Source organism: Mya arenaria, chromosome 15 (assembly GCF_026914265.1).
Source record: "Mya arenaria isolate MELC-2E11 chromosome 15, ASM2691426v1".
In the NCBI taxonomy this organism is placed as follows: domain Eukaryota; kingdom Metazoa; phylum Mollusca; class Bivalvia; order Myida; family Myidae; genus Mya; species Mya arenaria.
Window position 1 is genome coordinate 49621750 of NC_069136.1, and position 20908 is coordinate 49642657.

At 33.8% G+C, this 20908-nt stretch overlaps 1 long non-coding RNA gene across 1 annotated transcript; it reads right to left on the reverse strand.

Annotated features, from left to right (window-relative positions):
- Positions 1–965: 965 nt before the first annotated feature.
- LOC128220300 (uncharacterized) lies at positions 966–5346 on the reverse strand. Its single transcript, XR_008258746.1, has 3 exons — positions 5220–5346; positions 4461–4534; positions 966–3557 (listed from the first exon to the last, which is right to left on the reverse strand). It is a non-coding gene; the product is annotated as an uncharacterized LOC128220300 (long non-coding RNA).
- Between the last annotated feature and the right edge of the window lie 15562 nt (positions 5347–20908).

Here is a 20908-nt window from a genome sequence, read left to right on the forward strand (position 1 = left end):
ATTTAAGAAAGAGATTAGTTAGCGAATATTATTTTAACTGTTTCCTTAAGATATGTAAGTTTACACACTCAAATATGTTTTAATATACAATTCTATATACTAACCAGTATACAAATGACATTTTTCATTACAAATAGGTAGACCTATTGTCAATTACAGTTTCCTCTTTGTTTGTTATTGATATGATTTATTAAGTTTTTCATTGCAGGCAATCCTTTGAAAGAAAAGCTCAGTCATCTGAGATGCAGTATTGCAGCACTGAAAAGCATTGGGTATGACTGTATATCTCAGCGTATAATTGAACCAACTATTGCATAAACTATGCAAACAGTAATCGGGGAGTAGGATTATTATTAGATTTTTTATTGTTATTAGACCCAGTCTTTCAAAAACAGATGAAATTGCCATTAAAACATAGTATGAAATAAGAAAATACTTGCTACTGCTTCTTGCAAACTACCGATTATTTACCAATATATGTAATCTTAATGCAAAAAATCACTGTCAAGGCAGGCATTCCATTTGAATTTGAGAAATGGCTTTTAAAAAACAAATGTGTACTGTAATGTTGTTTTTTTATCTCTTAAGATAAATGTGTACTTTTACAAGAAATATTATCAAGAATTATATTTGAAACAAATGGTAGACCATTTCTTTTTTTATTTTACTAACAACTTTCACGTTTTATGGATAAGAGTAAAGATTTATTTATCTTCTATTTTACAGGTGCCCATCATAGAGTGTTTCTCTTTGCCTGCAATCAGGATACATCATCTGACCTTTGAACTGTGTTTTCCAACTTGGAATTCAAACACATGCCCTCTTGGGTAGGAGAAAGTCAGACAAACACCTGTGGCTATATCACTATACTTCTTCAAGTCTCGCTCTATGAGTGATCATGATGTGAAATAAAACAAAATGCAGTCCTCTTTTCGTCATATTAAATAAGTTATGAACAAATAAAATATTTCAAACATTTTATTCATTCGTTATTTTGACAAACAGTATGAATAAACATACATGTATACCAATAGACAAACAAATAATTGGCAAAGAATGGACACAAAAATATGAGAATATTGAAGTTGGAGATTTATTGTTAATATTGAATTTAATGTGACAGAAAATGCCCCAATTTGCCAAAAAGCATTGAATATCAAATGACAATGCTTGGATTTACAAAATTCTGCCCAAATGAGCATAGATCTGTGAGTTGCTGTTTGGTATTTGTTCATAAAAGTCATATATAAGTATAGAAAGTATATAACTCAAAGTTTAAAACAAAAATGTTGCAAACATAAAACAGTAGAGGATCTGATGTTATGTTGAAATGATATACTTATATATTGGTATAAGCTATTTAAACTGTATATGAGCAGATTCTTATGGAAATATGAGCTTTAAGTATTACTTTATTCCAAATCGGTGACCTAGAAGGTTTAGTTCCTTGTATTGGCCAATGTCATATTGTTCACTTAACAGCTTAAGGTAAATGCAAGATATAATACAGTCAAGTTCAGAAACTGCTCAACAGTTATTATAATATACACCTCCTCTCAATATGGTGAACATTTGTGGGAAGTTATATCAAGTCCTTCAAAAGGTTAAAGAGACATGGAGCAGACACTATTTGTTACAGACGGACAGACAGACAACTCCAGTTAAAAGAATTAGTCTATTTCAGGAGGAGACGTACTTAGCCAAATGGTTCTTGAGAAAATTCATTGAAAATAATTTATAAAAAATACAATAAACAGGCAGTCATAAAAGTTAACATGAACACTAACTTAGGCTTAGATGAGCTGGATGAAAAATGTCTTAAACAAAATAATTAAGAAGTTGCCCAAAATGTTTCAGCTACATGTAAGAAATGAGCCAAGTATCAACAAGAGATGTTTGTCAAACATTATGCCCCCACCTGAGCGCCATGTTGTCAGGATTATATGAACAATTGAATGAAATAAGCATGGACCGAAATGACAGTTGATTAGTCACTGACATTGAATGCTGTTGAGGCAGTTTTAAGATTATGACCATTCAAAGTGTGAGGATAGAGTGTGTTATGACTATGACCTTTGACTCTATGACCTCAAAATCCATATGAGTCATCAGCTGGTCTACAAAAATCTAAATGTCAAGTTTGAGGGACATGGGTTCAGGCATTGACATATTATCACACAGACAAACATTTTCGCATTCAAGGTCACTTTGAACTTGAAGTTTGACCCAATGACTCCTAAAATCAATAAGCGCCATCTCCTTGTCAGGCCCAACTTCCATGTCAAGTTTGATGATCATAGATTCAGGCATTGTTGAGATATCCCTGGGAGAAGATTTGTTATCTTTTTTGCATTAAAAGTTATTGTGACCTTGACCTTGGCTTGATGACCCTCAAAGTCAAGAGGGGTCATCTACTGGTCAGACCCAACCTTTATGTCAAGTTTGATGACCATTCAGACTGAATGGCATGATTGGTCCAGGAATTGTCCAGTTTGCTTTCAAGATCACTTTGACCTTGACCTTTGACCCCTAAAATGAATAGGGGTCATCTACTGGTAAGGCACAACCTCCGAGTCAAGTTTGAGGGCCATGGGTGCAGGCATTGTTGATTTATCACTCGGACAACCTTTTACCATTCAAGGTCACTGTGACCTTTATCTTTGGCTCGACGATCCCAAAAACAATAGATGTCATCTACTGGTGAGGCCAAACTTCCATATCAAGGTCTATGCATTGTTGAGTTATCACTCGGACAAGCTTTAAAATGAATTTACCATTCGAGGTCAATGTGACCTTGACCTTTGACCCGATGAGCCCTAAAATCATCTACTGGTCAGGCCCAACCTTCATGTCAAGTTTGATGACCATACGTCCAGGAAATGTTGAGTTATTACTCGGATATAAGCTTTGGTCTACAAACGGTAGACGGTACCGACCTACCGACCGACATGTGCAAAGCAATATACCCCTCTTCTTCGAAGGGGGGCATAATAAAAAATGTCTTATTATGCACAACAGTAATTACATTGACAGAGACATTTTTCCTTTCAAGTATTTATAAATTAAGTCAGTAGCTGAGTCCTTGGATGACATAACAGTGCAGTATGTTGGTTATAATATTTGTTTCCTTTATAAATGATATGCCAGCATGTATAAAGATGGTCTTTTCTTCCTGTATAGAGTCAACATCAAAGTCCACAGTAAATAGATTCATGTGAGTTGCAAGAAGACAGAATTTTCAAGTTTAAACAATTTACAATGTTGAACTGCTGTTAATAGTTGCTCAGATCACAGCAAGGGTAAACTGAATCAGAATGAATCCATTGAATGTGTTGAAACAGTTTCTGTTTGAAGGCTGTTCAACTCAAGCACAATCCTTTGATATGAGATGGTGGCATAAACTGTTTTGTGAATTATGTCCTTGGAAAGTCTTTGGTAGGCTCAAGTATCACCTTGAAAAACAGTTAAGATGAATTTTGTAGAGATTGGAATGTCTATTGCTCTTCCGGTAACTTTTATTCTAGGTTCTGAAGTATTTGTGACATGGGGCTGAGTCTCTGAAACGAAAAAACAAAAATTATTTAAGAGCAAAAATAAACAATGATAAAAAAATTTTGAGTACATTCCCGGTATACAAAATATTTTAAATTTACACCTTTTAACAGTCACAGAATATTTCACAGAGCCACTTGTAAAATATGTATAACAAAACATCATTTGTTTTCTCAGTTAGATAAAGGGCACAACTCAAAATCACTTAAATCACCTAATAGGACCTATACATCATATAGTGATATACAAATATAATACAATAACATTAGTGTATTGTCTCTGACATGATGGACGGCTAATACCTTTAATTTGGTTCTTTGAAAACAGACTTATCTGCTAGAAATCATAAAAAACCCTTTTTATTTCTTTTGTTTTCTTTGAGGCTGCACTCTTACAGATTAACAGTTTTGATATTTTATCTTTTGTCCAGGAATGAGCCAATTTTGTGTAAACATCTGAAAAGCAGCGATACAAGAATGCTGACAAAATATTTTATCGCAGTTTTTCATATTTCTGTCGCAAATTAATGTTTTTGAAAAATGCATAAAATATCAATTTTTAAAAATAAATATGAAAACTTGCAATGTGATTTTTTCAGCAGTCTTATATCACTTGTTGCTATGCATTTTCACATGCAATGTTACATATATACAGTATCCAGTGATGTGGATCATTCCATATATATGCTGCACATCTTCAATATTATAATTATAGAATGTGCATCAAACTATATGCATGATAAGCTTAAAAGTTTGTATTAAATGGAGATTTGGTAAAAAAAATGCTACAAACTGACTGTAAATACATTCATAATGCACGGTTTCCACTTGATTTGTTCTTGTGGTGTATTTACTTTTATCTTGCTTATAAATAACACAAGTAAACCGGAAATATGGAAATTTAGTTACCCATCCAGAAAACTGCAGTTCTGTGAAACAATCCGTCCCGCCTAGTTACCAGCATCTTGGATCCATGTCAAGATCTGAAATAAAAAATGAATAATCTATTTATCTGTTTTCTTTCTGAAGCTTAAAATATGGTTGACATTTTTCTTTAAATGCAAGGTGGTTTCTGTTTTAATAAAGCCATTGCTTGAGCTCAAGTAGTCATCAGTCGTGGGGTTCAAGATCTGAGCCTGTCCCACTTTTGCACCCAGGTTTACCGACTAATACTATACCGTTCATGAGTGTGTCCCAGTACTAACCCACAAAGGTCAGATTGTTTGCAAATTAAGTTATCAGGAACAGTTTGTCGAGCTGGTTGAACAATTCAACTGCAAGCTTTAAGTTATTTTAAGTTCTAAGGGTCTGTAAGCCAAGTTGATAGAGCACAAACTTGCAAACAGGGAGTACCCAGTCCAAGTCCCATTACTAGCTGCACTGTTTTCAGAACCGCAAGAAAATTGAAAAAAAAAAGTAGTTTGGGACATGTCTCCCAACTGTGACCAACAGAGCTCATGCTTACCTTCTGGCTGCTCTGGATATTTTAAAAAATACTTTTGAACACTATTAGAGACATGATAATCTTGTAAATATAAGTCAAAGCAAGTCATTGAAAAAGGATAAAAACTTTGACAGATGAAATGACAGATAAGTGTAAACACTGTCATAAAATCAGTCTGTTTTTAGCTTGTTTGTTTTACTTAAAACACCGTAAAATTCATATACCATGAGTCTTATGGTTGGATAGTATTTCAGTCTATATTCCAGTGTTCTTATCACAACAAAACTCTTGAAAAGCATCGAAATAAGAGCATTTTGTTTTTCAAAACATTTTGACAGCGCGAGGTTGCGTCCCCTGAAAATTTGGTCAAAACGGCGTCTTAACGATTTGTTAATTTACTCACCGGGTTGCAGATTACACAGAGTCGTCTTCTGTCTTGATTTTGTTAAAATACGCCATAATAAATGAAAGATCGCCAATATAGAATATATCTGTTGTTGTGGCGGCCATATTTTAGTCTACGGAGTTCGAACGCCACCCTAAGAGCTTTCGCAGAAATTTTCGTAGATCTACGAAGAAACAGGTGCTTGTTCGTACGAAATTCTTAATAAAACGGCTAAACAGCCTGAGATACATCGTACAAAGTTTGTAGGCAAAACAGACTTCGTACGAAGTTTAATAAAACTGGCCCTTATTCTAGTAAAGCTTGGAGTCCGGATTCATTCTAGCAAGTAATTTGGTTGGTGCCAAAAAAAGGAAAAAGTCCAATGTCATTAAATGTAACGGTCAGCTCGCGCAGGAAAAATCAAGATAAAATAAATCATGCATTCTTAAGCAATGTATTTTAAACATATCCTTTGTGCTTTAGAATTATAGATTTATTGCATAATTATTAATGTTCTTGTAAGCTATTGAATATTATTGGTGTTTTAAGCATTGAAAAACCGCACTCTTTCTTCGACCGAGACAGGCGGTAAATTGGTTTGTAACTTTTCAGCCGATTGCCCCTACTATGAACGCTGCCCTGAGCGGGCACCGTCCAAAAACTGCGAGGTAAACTCTATGACATTTGTAACAGCGGGCTTAACACATATTCACAAAACGCGATGACCCTTAGAACTATATACAAAAGAGCTTTATACTCAAAAGACTATTTGGCAGTGAGTTATGGACAAACATATGTCAAAACGATATCGTCAAACGCAGTGATGAAAGGATTATCGAAAACAATCGATAAATCGTCGCTGACAGTGCTATGACGACGACAATCGATAGTGGTTGTCCAAAATCGATGTCGCTAATGTCACTTCCGGTCACTACGTATTTTTTTTGCTATGCGGTAAAAGTAGAATAAATATCTTTTTTTCTCTTTCCGGTAAATTCTTGTTGAGTACATTTTCGAAAAGGGAGTTAACTCTCATACACAAATGCGGTGAATGTAAACACTTTTGCTTAAAAACTTACAAACTCTCCCCAAATTACACATTGTTTTCAATTGTTTACATATTTCATAAAACCTCAATAATCTGTCTCTGTGGTGTACTGGGTCCGGTCTTACCTGCAAAACCCGGGGATGCCGGCTCGATGCATTCTGTTTTTGGTATCGTTTGTTGTAAACAAATTTATTTTTTTGGTGAAAGTTTTATGAAATTAAGATATCTTAATGAAATTTTCAATATTACAGGTTAAAAATATTGATTGATTAGCTGGTTAATAAATATTTAATATGGTTTTACATGGATAAAATGCTAAGATAACTTACTTGATGCGGTGTGCATCATTTTGCAATTGATGTGGAATTATTAAGTATGTGTTTTGTTGTTATTTCTTTTCGTTAAGTTAAAAAACAGACAGAAAAAGGTTATGAATATTTACTTACTGTTTCAAAAAACATGACCATAGCATCACATGTACTGATTCCAGGTTGAACCATTTTAAAGATCATGATTATACTATGTATAAAGAATGTATTCCTAAATGATATTATGAACTTTCGATTAGTGTCCGATAGTTAATCGAACTACTTGGTCCGATTCAATTCGATTATGTCGAAATGGAGTCCGATGTTTAAACACTAGTCAAACCGAAGAGATCTAATATGTTCTGTGTTAAATTTATACAGTCCTTTAAGTACATAGTAAGTACGGACTTTGCGGTATTTGCAATTGATATTACGTCAGTGGATTGCAGGAGGAAAATACAATTCCTAGGACAGCTATGCTGCTTGCCAAATGCGTATCTGTAAAAACAGTTTTTAATCATAGGTTGGTGAGATTCATAAATTATGTCCAACACAGCCTCAGATTCATACCTGAAATATATAGATTCTTACAGAAGTATAATCTCATAAACTATATTAGAAATTATATACTACGGGTCATTCCCGCCAAAATCATGTTGGAAGACCAAATTGAACAAACATCCAATCCATGTTGAGAAACGGCGACAGTTGATGTCCTTGTGTTCACGCGAGGACGATGGAGAGTAAATGTCAATACTTTTATCTGACAATAAACCAGCATATCTTTGGTTGCTGGCAAAAAATAATTTTGGCAATAATATTGGATACTTCTGTTAACAAATGATGAATATTCAGGGCGGGTAATCGACCTGCACCGTACCATTTCAAATGTAATCAAAAACCGGCCACCTTGAATGTGAAAAGGTATGTTTTTTTTAAATATTTCTCCGTTTTTAGAATGAGTTTGAAGAAGACATAAAGTTATGAACCTGCTCCTCACTTTTCCGCATCTTTTGGTACCTACGTCGAGTAGAAACTCATTTTAGAACAAAAGTTACATGTGCATGGTAAATTGAATTGACGTGGAATGATCACAATTTGACAGGGTAAGGTGAAATATATACGACAATGCACAGGTAGCACACCCCTAATGAAAACCTCCGCTTGTAGCTCTCCAATTTTAAAAAGCTTTATCCTATGTTGCTAAGCACAGGTCTATAAATCGTTTGAGGTTTTTTAGGTAGTGGTTCGAATCAAGCCAGAAGCACAATTTTTTTTCTTCTTCTTTGTTTTCATCAGCTAAATTTTTTTACAGAAGTTAATATTGTATTTTTATTAAAAAGTAATTAAATACATTTATACACACAAATATAAGCTTCTGTGAAGATTTCATAATGTTTAAAGTTGCACTCTCACAGATATACCATTTTTACACCTTTTTTTCTTTTTTTTGTCTTAGAAAGAATAAAGTTTTGCGTAAATATCTGTAAACCTTTGATAAAAGATTGCTGACAAAAGATCAGATCGCAAGTTTTCATATTTCCGTTCGAAAATTAATGTTTAATGGCTTAAACCGTTCCTGGGAAATTTTATAAACCAAGACGTGTTTATTGGTTCGATGTTTGAAGTTCACCTAAAACAAAAATAAGACTAACGCCTTTGCTTCAATCTTCAACATGATTATATGACATATGCCGCTCGTTACAAAAATATTTTCGTCGTAGCGACCTTAATAAATCAAAAACAAGAGTGTTTGGGGTGTTGCCAATAGGCCTTCGGGTATTTTGAAAATGCTTCCATCATAAACACGCTTTATAATTAAGAAAAACACAGTATGCGACGGCTTTATGAAATTTCCCTCCCCTCTCTCTCTCTCTCTCTCTCTCTCTCTCTCTCAATATATAAATACCGCTATCCCTAACTATATACTGGCTCAATACCACAGTTTTCTGCCCCCGTGTTTTCTGCCCCCGTTGACCAAGATCCGGATGTGAATACAGAAAAAAGAGTGCTTGTGTTCAAGTATCAATATTTTATTAAAGTTGATTGAAAGAGAAGAAACAGGTGGCCTTTTTGCATAGAGCTGAACATAATTGGACACTGTACTGCAAAAACTGATAGTGTAAAAAATGGAAAAATCATTGCCTGTGGGACTATGTAAATTGGTTGTTTGTAGTCTTATTCCGTCTTGACCTCAAGTATTACTACTTAATTTTGTGAGAAAACGCAATGGTCAACCCTATGTTTTCTTGTGATTAAATTTTGTGTCTTGGATTGTTCTACAGCAGCCAGTTACTTGTGTGGGACTGTTTTAAAGTGAAACGCCAGGTTAGTGTCTATATGAAACATTTTGTAAAAATAACTTTGGTCTCACGCCTGTTATGAAGGCAGCAGCAAAACCAACACCGCTTAAATTAAAACGTATCGTTATAGACGAAACTAGGAACAAAATAAACAACATTTATAATTATAGAATTGATATTGCGGTCGAATCAAAGTCAATGGATCAATGTTAGGTACGTTGCACAGGACGACACTATAAAGTTTGTTAATACTTAACTGAAATGTGATTGAAGACGTTCTCTGAGCAATTTTATTTAAGGAAAGAAGTGCGGAGTTGATGTCATTATCCGGGTATGAACGCAATTGGGTTGGTCAATGTGTGTGGAGTCCGTATATTGTTATAATGTGAAGACAGTGTCAAACTCTTGGGTGTCACAATAGACTTCAAACTTAAATTTGATGTCCATATTTCAAGCATTTGCAAGAAAGCCTCAAGACAGCTTAATGTTTTAAAGCGAACAGGTCATAACCTTTGTAAACTAGGAAAATTAAACATATATTACTCATTTATCCTATCAAGTTTCAATTTCTGTCCAATTACTTGGCATTTTTGTGGCGAGGTGCATACTAAGAAGCTTGAAAAAGTACAAGAACGAGCCCTCAGATTCATATACAAAGATTACACATCTGATTACCCAACACTTTTATCTAAATCAATGTTGCCAACTCTCAAGCTTAGAAGGTTAAGGTCCATTGCTATAGAAACCCATAAAATTATCCACAAGCAGGGTCCAATGTATCTACATGACTTAGTGGTAATAAAAGAAAATTCCTTTAACTTTAGATATAAGATGATGGCTGCAATCCCAACTGTAAGAACTACAACATATGGGTGCAATTCTTTCCGCTCCGGTGCCCCTAAACTCTGGAAATCCCTTCCACAACATTTCAGGGAAGAAACTAATTTTAATCATTTCAAGAGTTTAGTCCGGGCATGGAGCGGAGATAACTGCAAATGCTCATTTTGCATATAAGAATGCTGTCATATAACATGCTGTAAAATGTCTTAATCAAAGATATGTTGGATGGGACCTCGCGAGCTTAGACTGCCTAGGCAGCTGGTCTCTTTCAATGTGTCTTTGATTTAAATCATGTTAATTAATTGTGACTTCTTCTGTTTTATTTCCCATGCTAAATGCATTGTCGTATTACCTTGTGATTCGTATTTTCGTTTAACTTATGCAATAAATTATGCTAATCTACCTACATTCTATATATAGTCAAATGTCTTTCAACTGCCAAATATGTTTATGTGATTTTACTATAAGAATTATTTATTTGTTTCAAGTGTACATACTGAATATTATTATTTGCATGAACTCATGTGTGTGATATATTAGTTACATAAATTATGCTATTTTATAATGTCGGTCAAAAGCTATTCATAGCTTATGTTAAACTGTTCATGATAGTACCCGACAATAAATAAATATTGACTTGACTTGACTTGACTTGACTTGTTATGCAATGAATTACGAAGAAACACTTGCGCCGAAATAATGCAGGTCAGGGACAAAAGAACTACTTTAGTGCGATGATCGATGGCAAAAGTATAACTATGAGGAATTAGCAGTCTTACTCGAAAATACGTTGATGCAAGAGGCAATGGAACTTACGAAACTGGTGTTTTCTATAAAGAAAAAGAACCAACAAACAGAATAACTTTTTTTTTAACCTATAGGAGGATTGGAAAAAAAACGTCTTAAGTGAGTTGATCCAGTTTAATCAGTCACCAAATACTAACTACGGATAATGTATATCCTTATTCGGGAATAATAAAACTGACAGTACTGATATATTCTATAAAGAAAAACAACAACGAACAGAACAACTTTCTTTTAAATCTATTTGTCAACATTTATCTTAAATCTTATTTCTATATATTGGTAATGTCAATATGTATCAATGTTTGTTTTCATCAATAAAATGTGTTTAAACCAATCTCTGTATATCTAAGATAAGCGACAATTTTAAATATCGACGGATTACACAGTTGTCTCCAGTGGCATTACGTGTGTAAAAAGATAACCATATCCAAGGGTACCCGATGGTCTAGACCATTGTAAACCACTAGCGGTACCTGCTTACTTTTTGTTTCAATATAGGAGACAAAAGTAATAAAACACGCCCCAAACGCACCATTTCCCCAAGCTCCCCACCCCCCTCTAAATACTTAAAAAAATCGGTACTGATGGAGGGGCGCAAGTCAAATGCCCCTAAGCTATGCCCCCTCTAACGTCTAGTCCTGGATCCGTCCCTGAAAACGGTCCGATTCAATGTTAGTTTCTCCTGGTTTATTGCCAAGATGATTTTAAGGACATTATCATAATACTCAAATATCAATTACTCTTCCTTTACTTGCAAAACGGAAATAGAAAGTTTAAACATTTTTGTTAGTTTTTTTTGTTGCACGCATTTAATATGCATGATTAATGTTTTTATGATCTACATGTATATTAAAAGGAACAATATTGAAATAATAAAAGTTTATTGGTTCCCAAAGCCCACTCTGGATTGAGCGATTGGTGATATATAACAATAATTTACAAAATAGAATTTATAAGCCCATATTACGTTAAAGGGACTGTATATCAGATTGGCACCACGTGATAACACCGACTAGCCAATCACGCATAAGGAATAAATTCTACCTGGTAGACTAACCAAGTAATCTTTTTTAATGGAAAAGTACGAAATAACTGCTAAACTTAAATAAATTGTAAACTATGTGGTACTTCAGTTAGTAAGTTTCAATGCATTGTACACATCGATGCCAAGTTTATGTCATTTTTCGATAATTTTCTCTTCTTTTCCCGCTGTTTTATCATACGGAGTACAGCCCCTTTAAAGATTGCCGTTATCTATCAGTTAATTATTGTGGACATGACAACTTCTTCGTAAATGGTTGTCTTATTATTGTTTGAAGTAACAGCATTTACAAAGAAATGAGTAGGATAAGAAAATAACACAAACAAGTTAAACTACTGGTCCTTTTGGCATCGTTGCCAATTCGGTTGTCTCATATATCACAATTCTCTAATAAGTGATTTTAGTATTTCGTCGGAAATACCCTAAATGTGTATTAAAGATGTATTAGGAAAATAATTAAAATATTAAGAGGGCAAGAATAGGAGAATATGGTTATAGAAATGAAGACGGACACTTGCATTATTAAAGATGCACTCTTACTCCCAAATAAGATTTTCCACAATTAATACAATTGTTTTAATATACCAAAAAGTATGAGTAAATGTCGCAATTAATTGTTCTTGTAAAGGAAAATGGTATTTAATTTGAATAAAAGGTGCAGAAAACACAGTATTTCTACCTTATGAGACGATAGTAGATAAAAGTAAATCATTTAGCACTCACCAATTATTTAAAAAAATGCGTTTCAGCTATTAAATACACGGTTACAATCATTTTATCATTAATTAATAGTTTCCATAAATGAATTATTCAGTTAGAACTTAAAGATTAATCACTCAAAATGTTTTGTATACATGTGTATGTATTGATTTGGAATAAGAGTGTCACTTTAAACCTTATTGATCGTTCAAGCATGGGTCCCACTGTCTTTTGTCACCGGGTTTTCAGCGATTGGCACCGATTTGTTCTAAGTAAAGTTATTTTGAAGGTGAAATGCATATTTGGTCTTTCTTAATCCTTACGGACTGCACAGCATTCATGCGACATATGTACGACTATTAAACAAAACAAACCATAGTAGAATTGTGCTAGTCTTCAACACGGGCGTAAGAGATCGGTACTCTCGTCGAAGCAAAATAGGCGCCATTGCCGTGAACATTGGTCACGATTCACGGATTCATGGTTGGTCTTCCATTCACAAAAACTTATGATGAATCGTAGCAATTGCGTGATCATACTTGACGGTATTGCTATAATTATTGAAGTGATGCAAGCTCGTAGATTGACCTTTAATAACACACGTACCCCATCTATTACTGTATACTTTCAATATTAAAAATATGCTTAATCGTAGCCATCAACATGAATAAATGTTAATTCTTGGGTACAATTCAGTTATTCAAAGATCCTGGTTTATTGCGTATCAAAGACGGACATCCAAAGACATATTTGACTTAACATAATGTGGATGCTGTCAAGGCGATGATAAAAAGGACGGACGATATATAGTGGGAGATACTTGCAAGCAGCGTTGCCTTTGGTTTAACGGAAGGGAGCGTTTATACGTTTTGGCCAATGAGATGCGACTTAGAAATATGTGTTTGAGCTGTGTTTCCAAAGATCAGATGAACACGCGGCTAGAATGCTCCTACAAACTTTCCAAAGGCTTAAAAAGTTATGATTATCGAATCATGTCCAACCTGTTAGCTGGATACGAAACTTGAGTCCAAATGTTGGAGCCCCACTGGGGAGCTTTAGGGATAAAAGTTAGTACAAATGTTAAGTTATTTACATTTATTTTTTCAGATTTCATTGCTCACAAACCTGATAAACTTGAGTAAAGACACAGAAAACCAGAAATCCTACGTGAATATCCACGCGTTTATGTAGAGAAGAATGTTTATTTACTTTTTCAATAGTTCTATGACGACACCATCTTGGATTGGCTGTCAGCCAAAATTTGCGTCATTTGACCCAATCTGGGTCGTTTTCGGTCGGGTCATTTACGGTCGGGTCATATTCGACCATGATTTCGGGTCGTTTGACCATATAAGTATATAAGGAGGGTTTTCCAGAATCGGGAGGTGACGTAATTGGCCATGGCTTGAAGCACACATCCCGTACGTTTAGCCCTCGGGCGTGACGTCCAATTTGACATTTGATTTTGGCATTTATCTGGAAATAGAAAACGATAACAAATGAATCGATTTTAATGATTTGTCTCCTTAATAAAATCCAAAACGAATTAAATAGGAAAATAGCGGAAAATTAATGTTTTAAGGACTAATTAAATTCAACACGATGATAAAGCGTTTCCTGCGTCTACCCAGCGATGGCATACTGTACCTTTTCTTCTTCTGATGTTTAAATGATTTATTCCGCCGGTGAACTGTTTTTTCAACGTTTATTAAACTTGTAAACATCGATTTGAGTTGTCTTCCCGGTGAACTTGTTTTTAACACGTAATGATAAGACTACATAAAATTTAACTGCCTTTGGGAGGTTTCGCTACCAGTACCTGAGGGGCAGTCACGAGGGGAACACTTCAAATACTTGGTCACCCTAAAAGGGATAGTTGATGGCGTCGACGGACTACGGGGCTAGGTCGTAACAATATTCTTAAATTTTAAAGGCAGGCAAATGTACTGTTGAGCGTAATTATACACATGCACGCACGTACGTACGCACCCACACACATGTTAAAGAGAATTAGGAAATTATATTTAAAGAAGCGTCCAAACGCATGTTTAAATGAAATGTTTTGTGGCATAATACTGACCAGCCCCATAAAACCAATAATTTGAATGGTTTCCTTTAGTAGTAGCAGTAGCAGTAGCAGTAGCAGCAGCAGCAGCAGCAGCAGCAGCAGCAGTAGTAGTAGTAGTAGTAGTAGTAGTAGTAGTAGTAGTAGTAGTAGTTGTAGTACTAGTAGCAGCAGTAGTAGTGGTAGTAGAAGTAACGGTAGTAGCAGCAGCAGCAGCAGCAGCAGTAGTAGTAGTAGCAGCAGTAGTAGTGGTAGTAGAAGTAACGGTAGTAGCAGCAGCAGCATCAGCAGCAGCAGCAGCAGCAGCAGTAGCAGTGGAAGAGGTAGTTGTAGCAGTAGTTGTAGTAGTAGTAGTGGTAGTAGTAGTAGTAGTAGTAGTAGTAGTAGGAGTATGAGCAGTAGCAGTAGCAGTAGCAGTAGTAGTAGTAGTAGTAGCAGCAGCAGCAGCAGCAGCAGTAGCAGTAGCAGTAGAAGTAGTAGTAGTAGTAGTAGTAGTAGTAGTAGTAGTAGTAGTAGTAGTAGTAGTAGTAGTAGTAGTAGTAGTAGTAGCAGCAGTTGTTGTTGCTGTAGCATGCCCTGGATTTGCTGAGCGGAAACATTTGCATGGTATTCTTCATGTTCATGTTTTTTCTAGTTGCCAACAATTGAGTCAGCCATCAGTAACCCATACCATCGGCGGCAGTGCTGGTCAGGGATTTTTGATAAAATAATGTCTTCATTTTCGTTTCAACTCAATTATTGTTTTCAATACCGTTTCAATCCTAGACTTGAACGTGAAATGTGCATGTAATAAATCAACATTATAAACACAAGCTCTTCAAGGTTTGTTCCGCTACTTAACAGCTTAATGATTATTTGCTTGTCTGTGTAAAAACGGTATTAGTTACCTTCTTATCATGTATATAGTTATATATCAATACAAGTGTTTTATTATACCTCTTACAGGGCGTAGCTATGCCTAAAATTCTTGAAGGCCCGATAATTTTAGAAAGTGTGGGGACACCCTCCCCCACCCTTCTCACGCAAAAGATTTCTTTCTAAATTAGAAGCAAAATGGAGCAATTTGGGAGCATTCCAGGAGAAAAGCAAAAGGCACAATTAATTAATAAGATTTGCAATAAGAACAATAAAATCACGCAATACACCCTGTACGTAGTTTAAATAAACATAACACTTGCTTTGATTATAATAAAACAAACTTTTGAGGTGTTCAAAGTGTTTGAGCAGCTATAAGTTTTTATTGCATATTTGGGATATTTAAATTTTGTCATTTTTCAAAAGAAGTTGTGGGTCATGCCTACAAGGCCTATATGTAGCTACGCCGCTGCTCTTACAACAAGTACGCTCAATCTAATGAGAGATAACAAAATATGTACGTTCTGTTTGACAAATCTAATCGGAAGAACGAGCTCTTCGTGGCTGAAATTTGTGTTTATTTTGATAGTGTACATATTTCTAGACTTGAGGTATGATTCTTTTATTTATATCTATTTAAACTAGTTTGTGTAATGAACAGGGAAATATCGTTAAGTTTTGGCTTCTTGGCTTGTCCCTATTATTTTCATTGTACTTTTAATTGATTTTTGGCATATCTTAGTCGCATTTTTTGTCAGGATGTGAAATTTTCTTTCTTGATTAATTAAGTATTGAGCATGAGGTATATTTTTCTTACTGAAAATGAAGAAATGTTTATATACAAGTATGAAGTGATGTCGCAACATATTTTACGATGTTCCATTGAATGCAATGTTATAATTTGTCAAATAACGATATGATTGAAATTCAAAAGAAAACATTTCGGTAAACTATTCGGTTCGGACATTGAGGATTTAAATCATTACAGAAAATACAATGAATATAAATGGACTGCCGGGTGTGGAAAAGGTTCACGTATATGTTTCCAAAGAAATAAAGTATATAAAACGCGTATATATGGCAATAAAAAATATTGGAATTACTGCCTTGGAATGGTCATGGAAACAATAATTATCTGGAACCTGAATCTACTGGGAACTTAACTAGTTTTTTTTTTCTCATTTATTTTTTACACAGAATACAAAACAATTCACATACATTAAAGCATTAAAAGCATTATAACTATTCTATGTTTTTTATTTATTTATAAGCCCTTATCCCCCCTCCTACACACACGCACGCCTGCACACAAAAGCACACAAACACAGACGCATCCATTCACACGTACACATTCTTCCAGTCTCTCAAGCTTTTTCCCCTAATGGATTTTACAAGCTACGTATTGTAGTTAGTTATACATATTTAAAGGTGGAAAGGTAATAATAATCAATTATTGTTATAATTTACAGAATCACATACTGGTTATAATGAGAAATTTATAACCGTATTATACGTTATGTTAGAGTGCTGATATTACTTTTATCTAAGGATCGAGGTTTAAAACTTTCCATTTCTTCTCGTGGGTATCATATTTATCGTTTAACAGTGCGATTTGCGATTCAATTCTTTTTCTCAATGTCAAATACTGTTTGTATGAGTTAAAAGTCGGTATAGTGTTTTTATATTTCATAGAAAAGATATAAAATTTCAATAACACAATTAAGAAATTACATATGACTGTGTATCTTCCATTTCCCTGAATGCCTACAAATGCTTCTTGTTTTGTTATCATAATATGTATGGATTGCGAAGCTATATAGATGTTAAGTTCTTCCCATAAAGGTTGTATCTTCTGGCAGTCCCAGAATACGTGTTCTATTGTTTCTGTTTCTATGCTACAAAAGTCACATAGAGGTGTTGATTTTATTTTACAAAGATTTTATAAAGATATTTATTTGTCGGTATTATTCTTAATAAAAATTTATACTGAAAACTGCGCAGACACGTGTCTATTGTAGTAATATATGTTTGCCTGTAAATTGACTTCCATTTTTTGTCGTCATCTGAACTTGGAAATAATGTTCGCCATTTACTTTCTGACGACGGTTTTAAAATATCTCTTTGCTGTAATGAATAAAGGAATTTATTAGTTTGTTTAGATTTCAGTAATTTATCAGTTAATTTATCTGGTGATATTTGGTTAATCGTTTCTGACATAAGTTTCGTTTTTAATGATTCTGGTATTGAATTAACAAGTGTTAGATATTTTAGAAAATCTTGTTCATTAAGGTCATACAGAAATCTAAGTTCATTAAACTTGTAGTAGGTCTTTGCTCTATAATCGTAAATGTGTTCAAATAGCTTAATACCCTTCTGATACCATTCTTTATAAAATAAGGTGCGACCATTTTGTTTAAGTAATTTGTTATTCCATATCACCATTTTGCTTATAGTAATTTTATTATTTTCATCGTGATTACTTTTAATATTTACCCACGACTTCAATACGTCGTTCAAAAAGGTTTTTTTCTTGAGAAATGTGTTTAATTTCGTTTTGGTCTAGATTGGATTCAAAAATAAGATCGTTTCCATATTTCTTTAGTTTTTCGTGCATGAATATTTTCCAATCCCCATTATTATTTGGGTCTAGATATCGTTTAATCCATAGAGATTTTAGTGAGCCTAGGAAGTGTTCTATATCTGTTAATTTTAGACCTCCATATTCATAGTTTTGACATATTATATTTCTTTTAATCTTATCAGGTTTATTGTCCCACAAAAACTCAAAAACTGCTTTTTTAATGTCGTCAATTGTTTGTTTACTTGGATTAGGAAGAACCGCAAAAGGGTTTATAAGTTTCGGAAGTGCAAAGGTTTTAACGACCGTAACTTTTCCCATGAGTGTGAGCTTTCTGTGCTGCCACTGTTTTAAGCAGATTCTGAATTCTTTCACTTTGTTTTCTATGTTCTTTTGTATATTTAGTTGTCTATTGTTTGTAAAAGTCATGCCTAGTGTATTTGCGGTGTCAGAAGTCCATATAAAGTTTTGAGTGTTGCAGAAGTGTGTATTTGTATTTTTCAATGATCCCACTCTAAGGACTATAGATTTATTGGTGTTGAGGTTTAGGCCTGAACAATCAGAGAACATTTCTAGTGTCTTAACAAGAGTTTCAAAAGATTGTCTTCTACGATTATTAAAGAAGGTTGAGTCGCCTGCAAAAAAGTTTGTTTAATAGTTTTATCATTAATTTCAATCCCTTCAATTTGATAATTGTTTGCAATATAGTTAGAAAGAGGTTGTAAACAAATTATAAACAATGTCGCAGACAAGGGGCAACCCTGTCGAACGCCTTTCTTTAGTCCAAAAGATTGTGAAAGAGTTCCATTATTAATTATCAAACTTTGAATGTCATTGTAAAATAGCTTCGTCCAATTCAAAATGTCAGGTCAAAAATTGAATGATTTTAGACATTCGTAGATGTATTTGTGGCTTAAGCTGTCAAAAGCCTTCGCAAAGTCAGCAAAGAACAAGAGCCCAGGTTTATTTTTATCTTGTAGATATTCAATGACATCAAAAATCAATCTAACGTTTTCTCCAATAAAGCGACCTTTGCCAAACCCAGATTGAACATGGTTTATTATTAAGGGTAACACTTTTTTATTCGATTATTTATTGCTTTCGTTGCAATTTTATAGTCTACGTTTAATAATGTAATTGGTCTCCAATTTGATAATTCTTCTAAGTTTTTATTTGGTTTTGGTATGAGTGTTATTATACCTTGTTTTTGAAGCGCTGTTAAATGATCATTAGTAAAAGAATAATTTAGCGAGTTTGTTAAGTATTTTTTTTATACTATTCCAGAATATCTTATAGAAGTCTGCTGTTATTCCGTCAGATCCAGGGCTTTTGTTGCATTGCATATCTTTAAGAGCAGTTTCGCATTCATGATATGTTAAAAAACCTTCGCTGGCCTCTTTTTCTTCTCCAGTTAATTTTCTATTTGGATTTTTTAAAAAGGTCTTCATATGTTCTATATTAATATTTCCATTCTCTGCGTAAAGTCTTTGGAAAAATTTCACTTCTTCGCGAAGTATATTTTCTGTTCCAGTTATGATTTCATTTTTAACTGTAAGTTTATATATAGATTTTCCTTCTGCGCGTTTCTTTTCTAGATTTGCAAAATATTTTGTATTTTTTTCATTGTTTTCTACATGAATTGCTTTCGACCTAAGTATATTTCCGTTGATTTGGGCAAGTAAATATTCGTCTAATATTTGTTTTTTAGCTATAATTTGTTCTGTTATTGTGTCAAGTTCATCTGTGTTGTTTGTATTTAATTTTGTTTCAAGATATTCTACATCGTTTTGAAGCTTTGCTTTTTCAAGATTCTTTGTTTTTCTTAGATAAGTACTATATTTGATTGTTTCATTTCTAATTGAGCCTTTGATTAATTCCCATAGTACATTTGGATTGCATTCTTTATTAAAATTAACAGTTTCTTCAATACATCTATTTATATTTTCTTTATATCGTTCGTCTTTTAAGATTGAATTATTTAGTTTAAAATATCTAGGTCCTTTTATTACCTTTATTGTATTTAAACCTATAAGAACAAGTGAGTGATCGGTTCTGTAGCTTGGTTTTATGTCAACTTTTGTTAGTAAGTTGACCAAGTTTTCGGAAATTAAAAAGTAGTCAAGTCTGCATTGTATATGCGGTTTACTGTTTGAGTGCCAGGTATATTGTAATTTGTTTGGATGCTTTAGGTGCCAGGCGTCAATTACATTTGCTGAGCTCATAAAGTTAGTAATGATTTCTCTTTTTCTCTTATGTTTACCTGTATTTCAATTTTTTTATCAATATTTTCATTTAGGACTGTATTGAAATCGCCACCAATAATGTACGATTTATCATCATTATTTAATATATAGTTCTCTAATTTTTTGAAGAACTGTGGGTCATCCTTATTGGGACCGTATACGTTGACTAATGTTAACTCAGAATCGTTCAAGATGATGTCAACAATTAGGATTCTTCCTTGTATTAATTCAGTTACGTTTAATATTTCCAGTTTATGTTTTCCATTGAACAATATTGCGACGCCTTCACTATTACTTTTGTTTCCGCTAAATATACAGTCACCTCCCCATTCTAGTTTCCATTTTTGATTAAAAAACTTTTTGCAGTGTACTTCTTGAAGTATATATATATTATTGTTATTCATTTTTAACCATTCAAATATATGTTTCATTTTCGATGTATTGCCTAAACCTCGAACATTAAGTGATGCTATATGTGTTGCCATAGCAAATTAGTTTTCGAATGGTCATAGTACGGATTAACCATAATATGATTTGGTTTTTATATGTATTGAAAAGAGGCATGATTGTATATTGTAGTAACCATTAGATCTTACAAATAATTAAACATGTTTATCATAATCGTGTTTGCGTATAAAATATATTGGTTTATTTTATTTTTAAAACTCTAGATAACTCCTTTAACGAAGTATATCAAATGGTTAATGTATGCTTTCAAGAACATCTTTTCATATAGTATA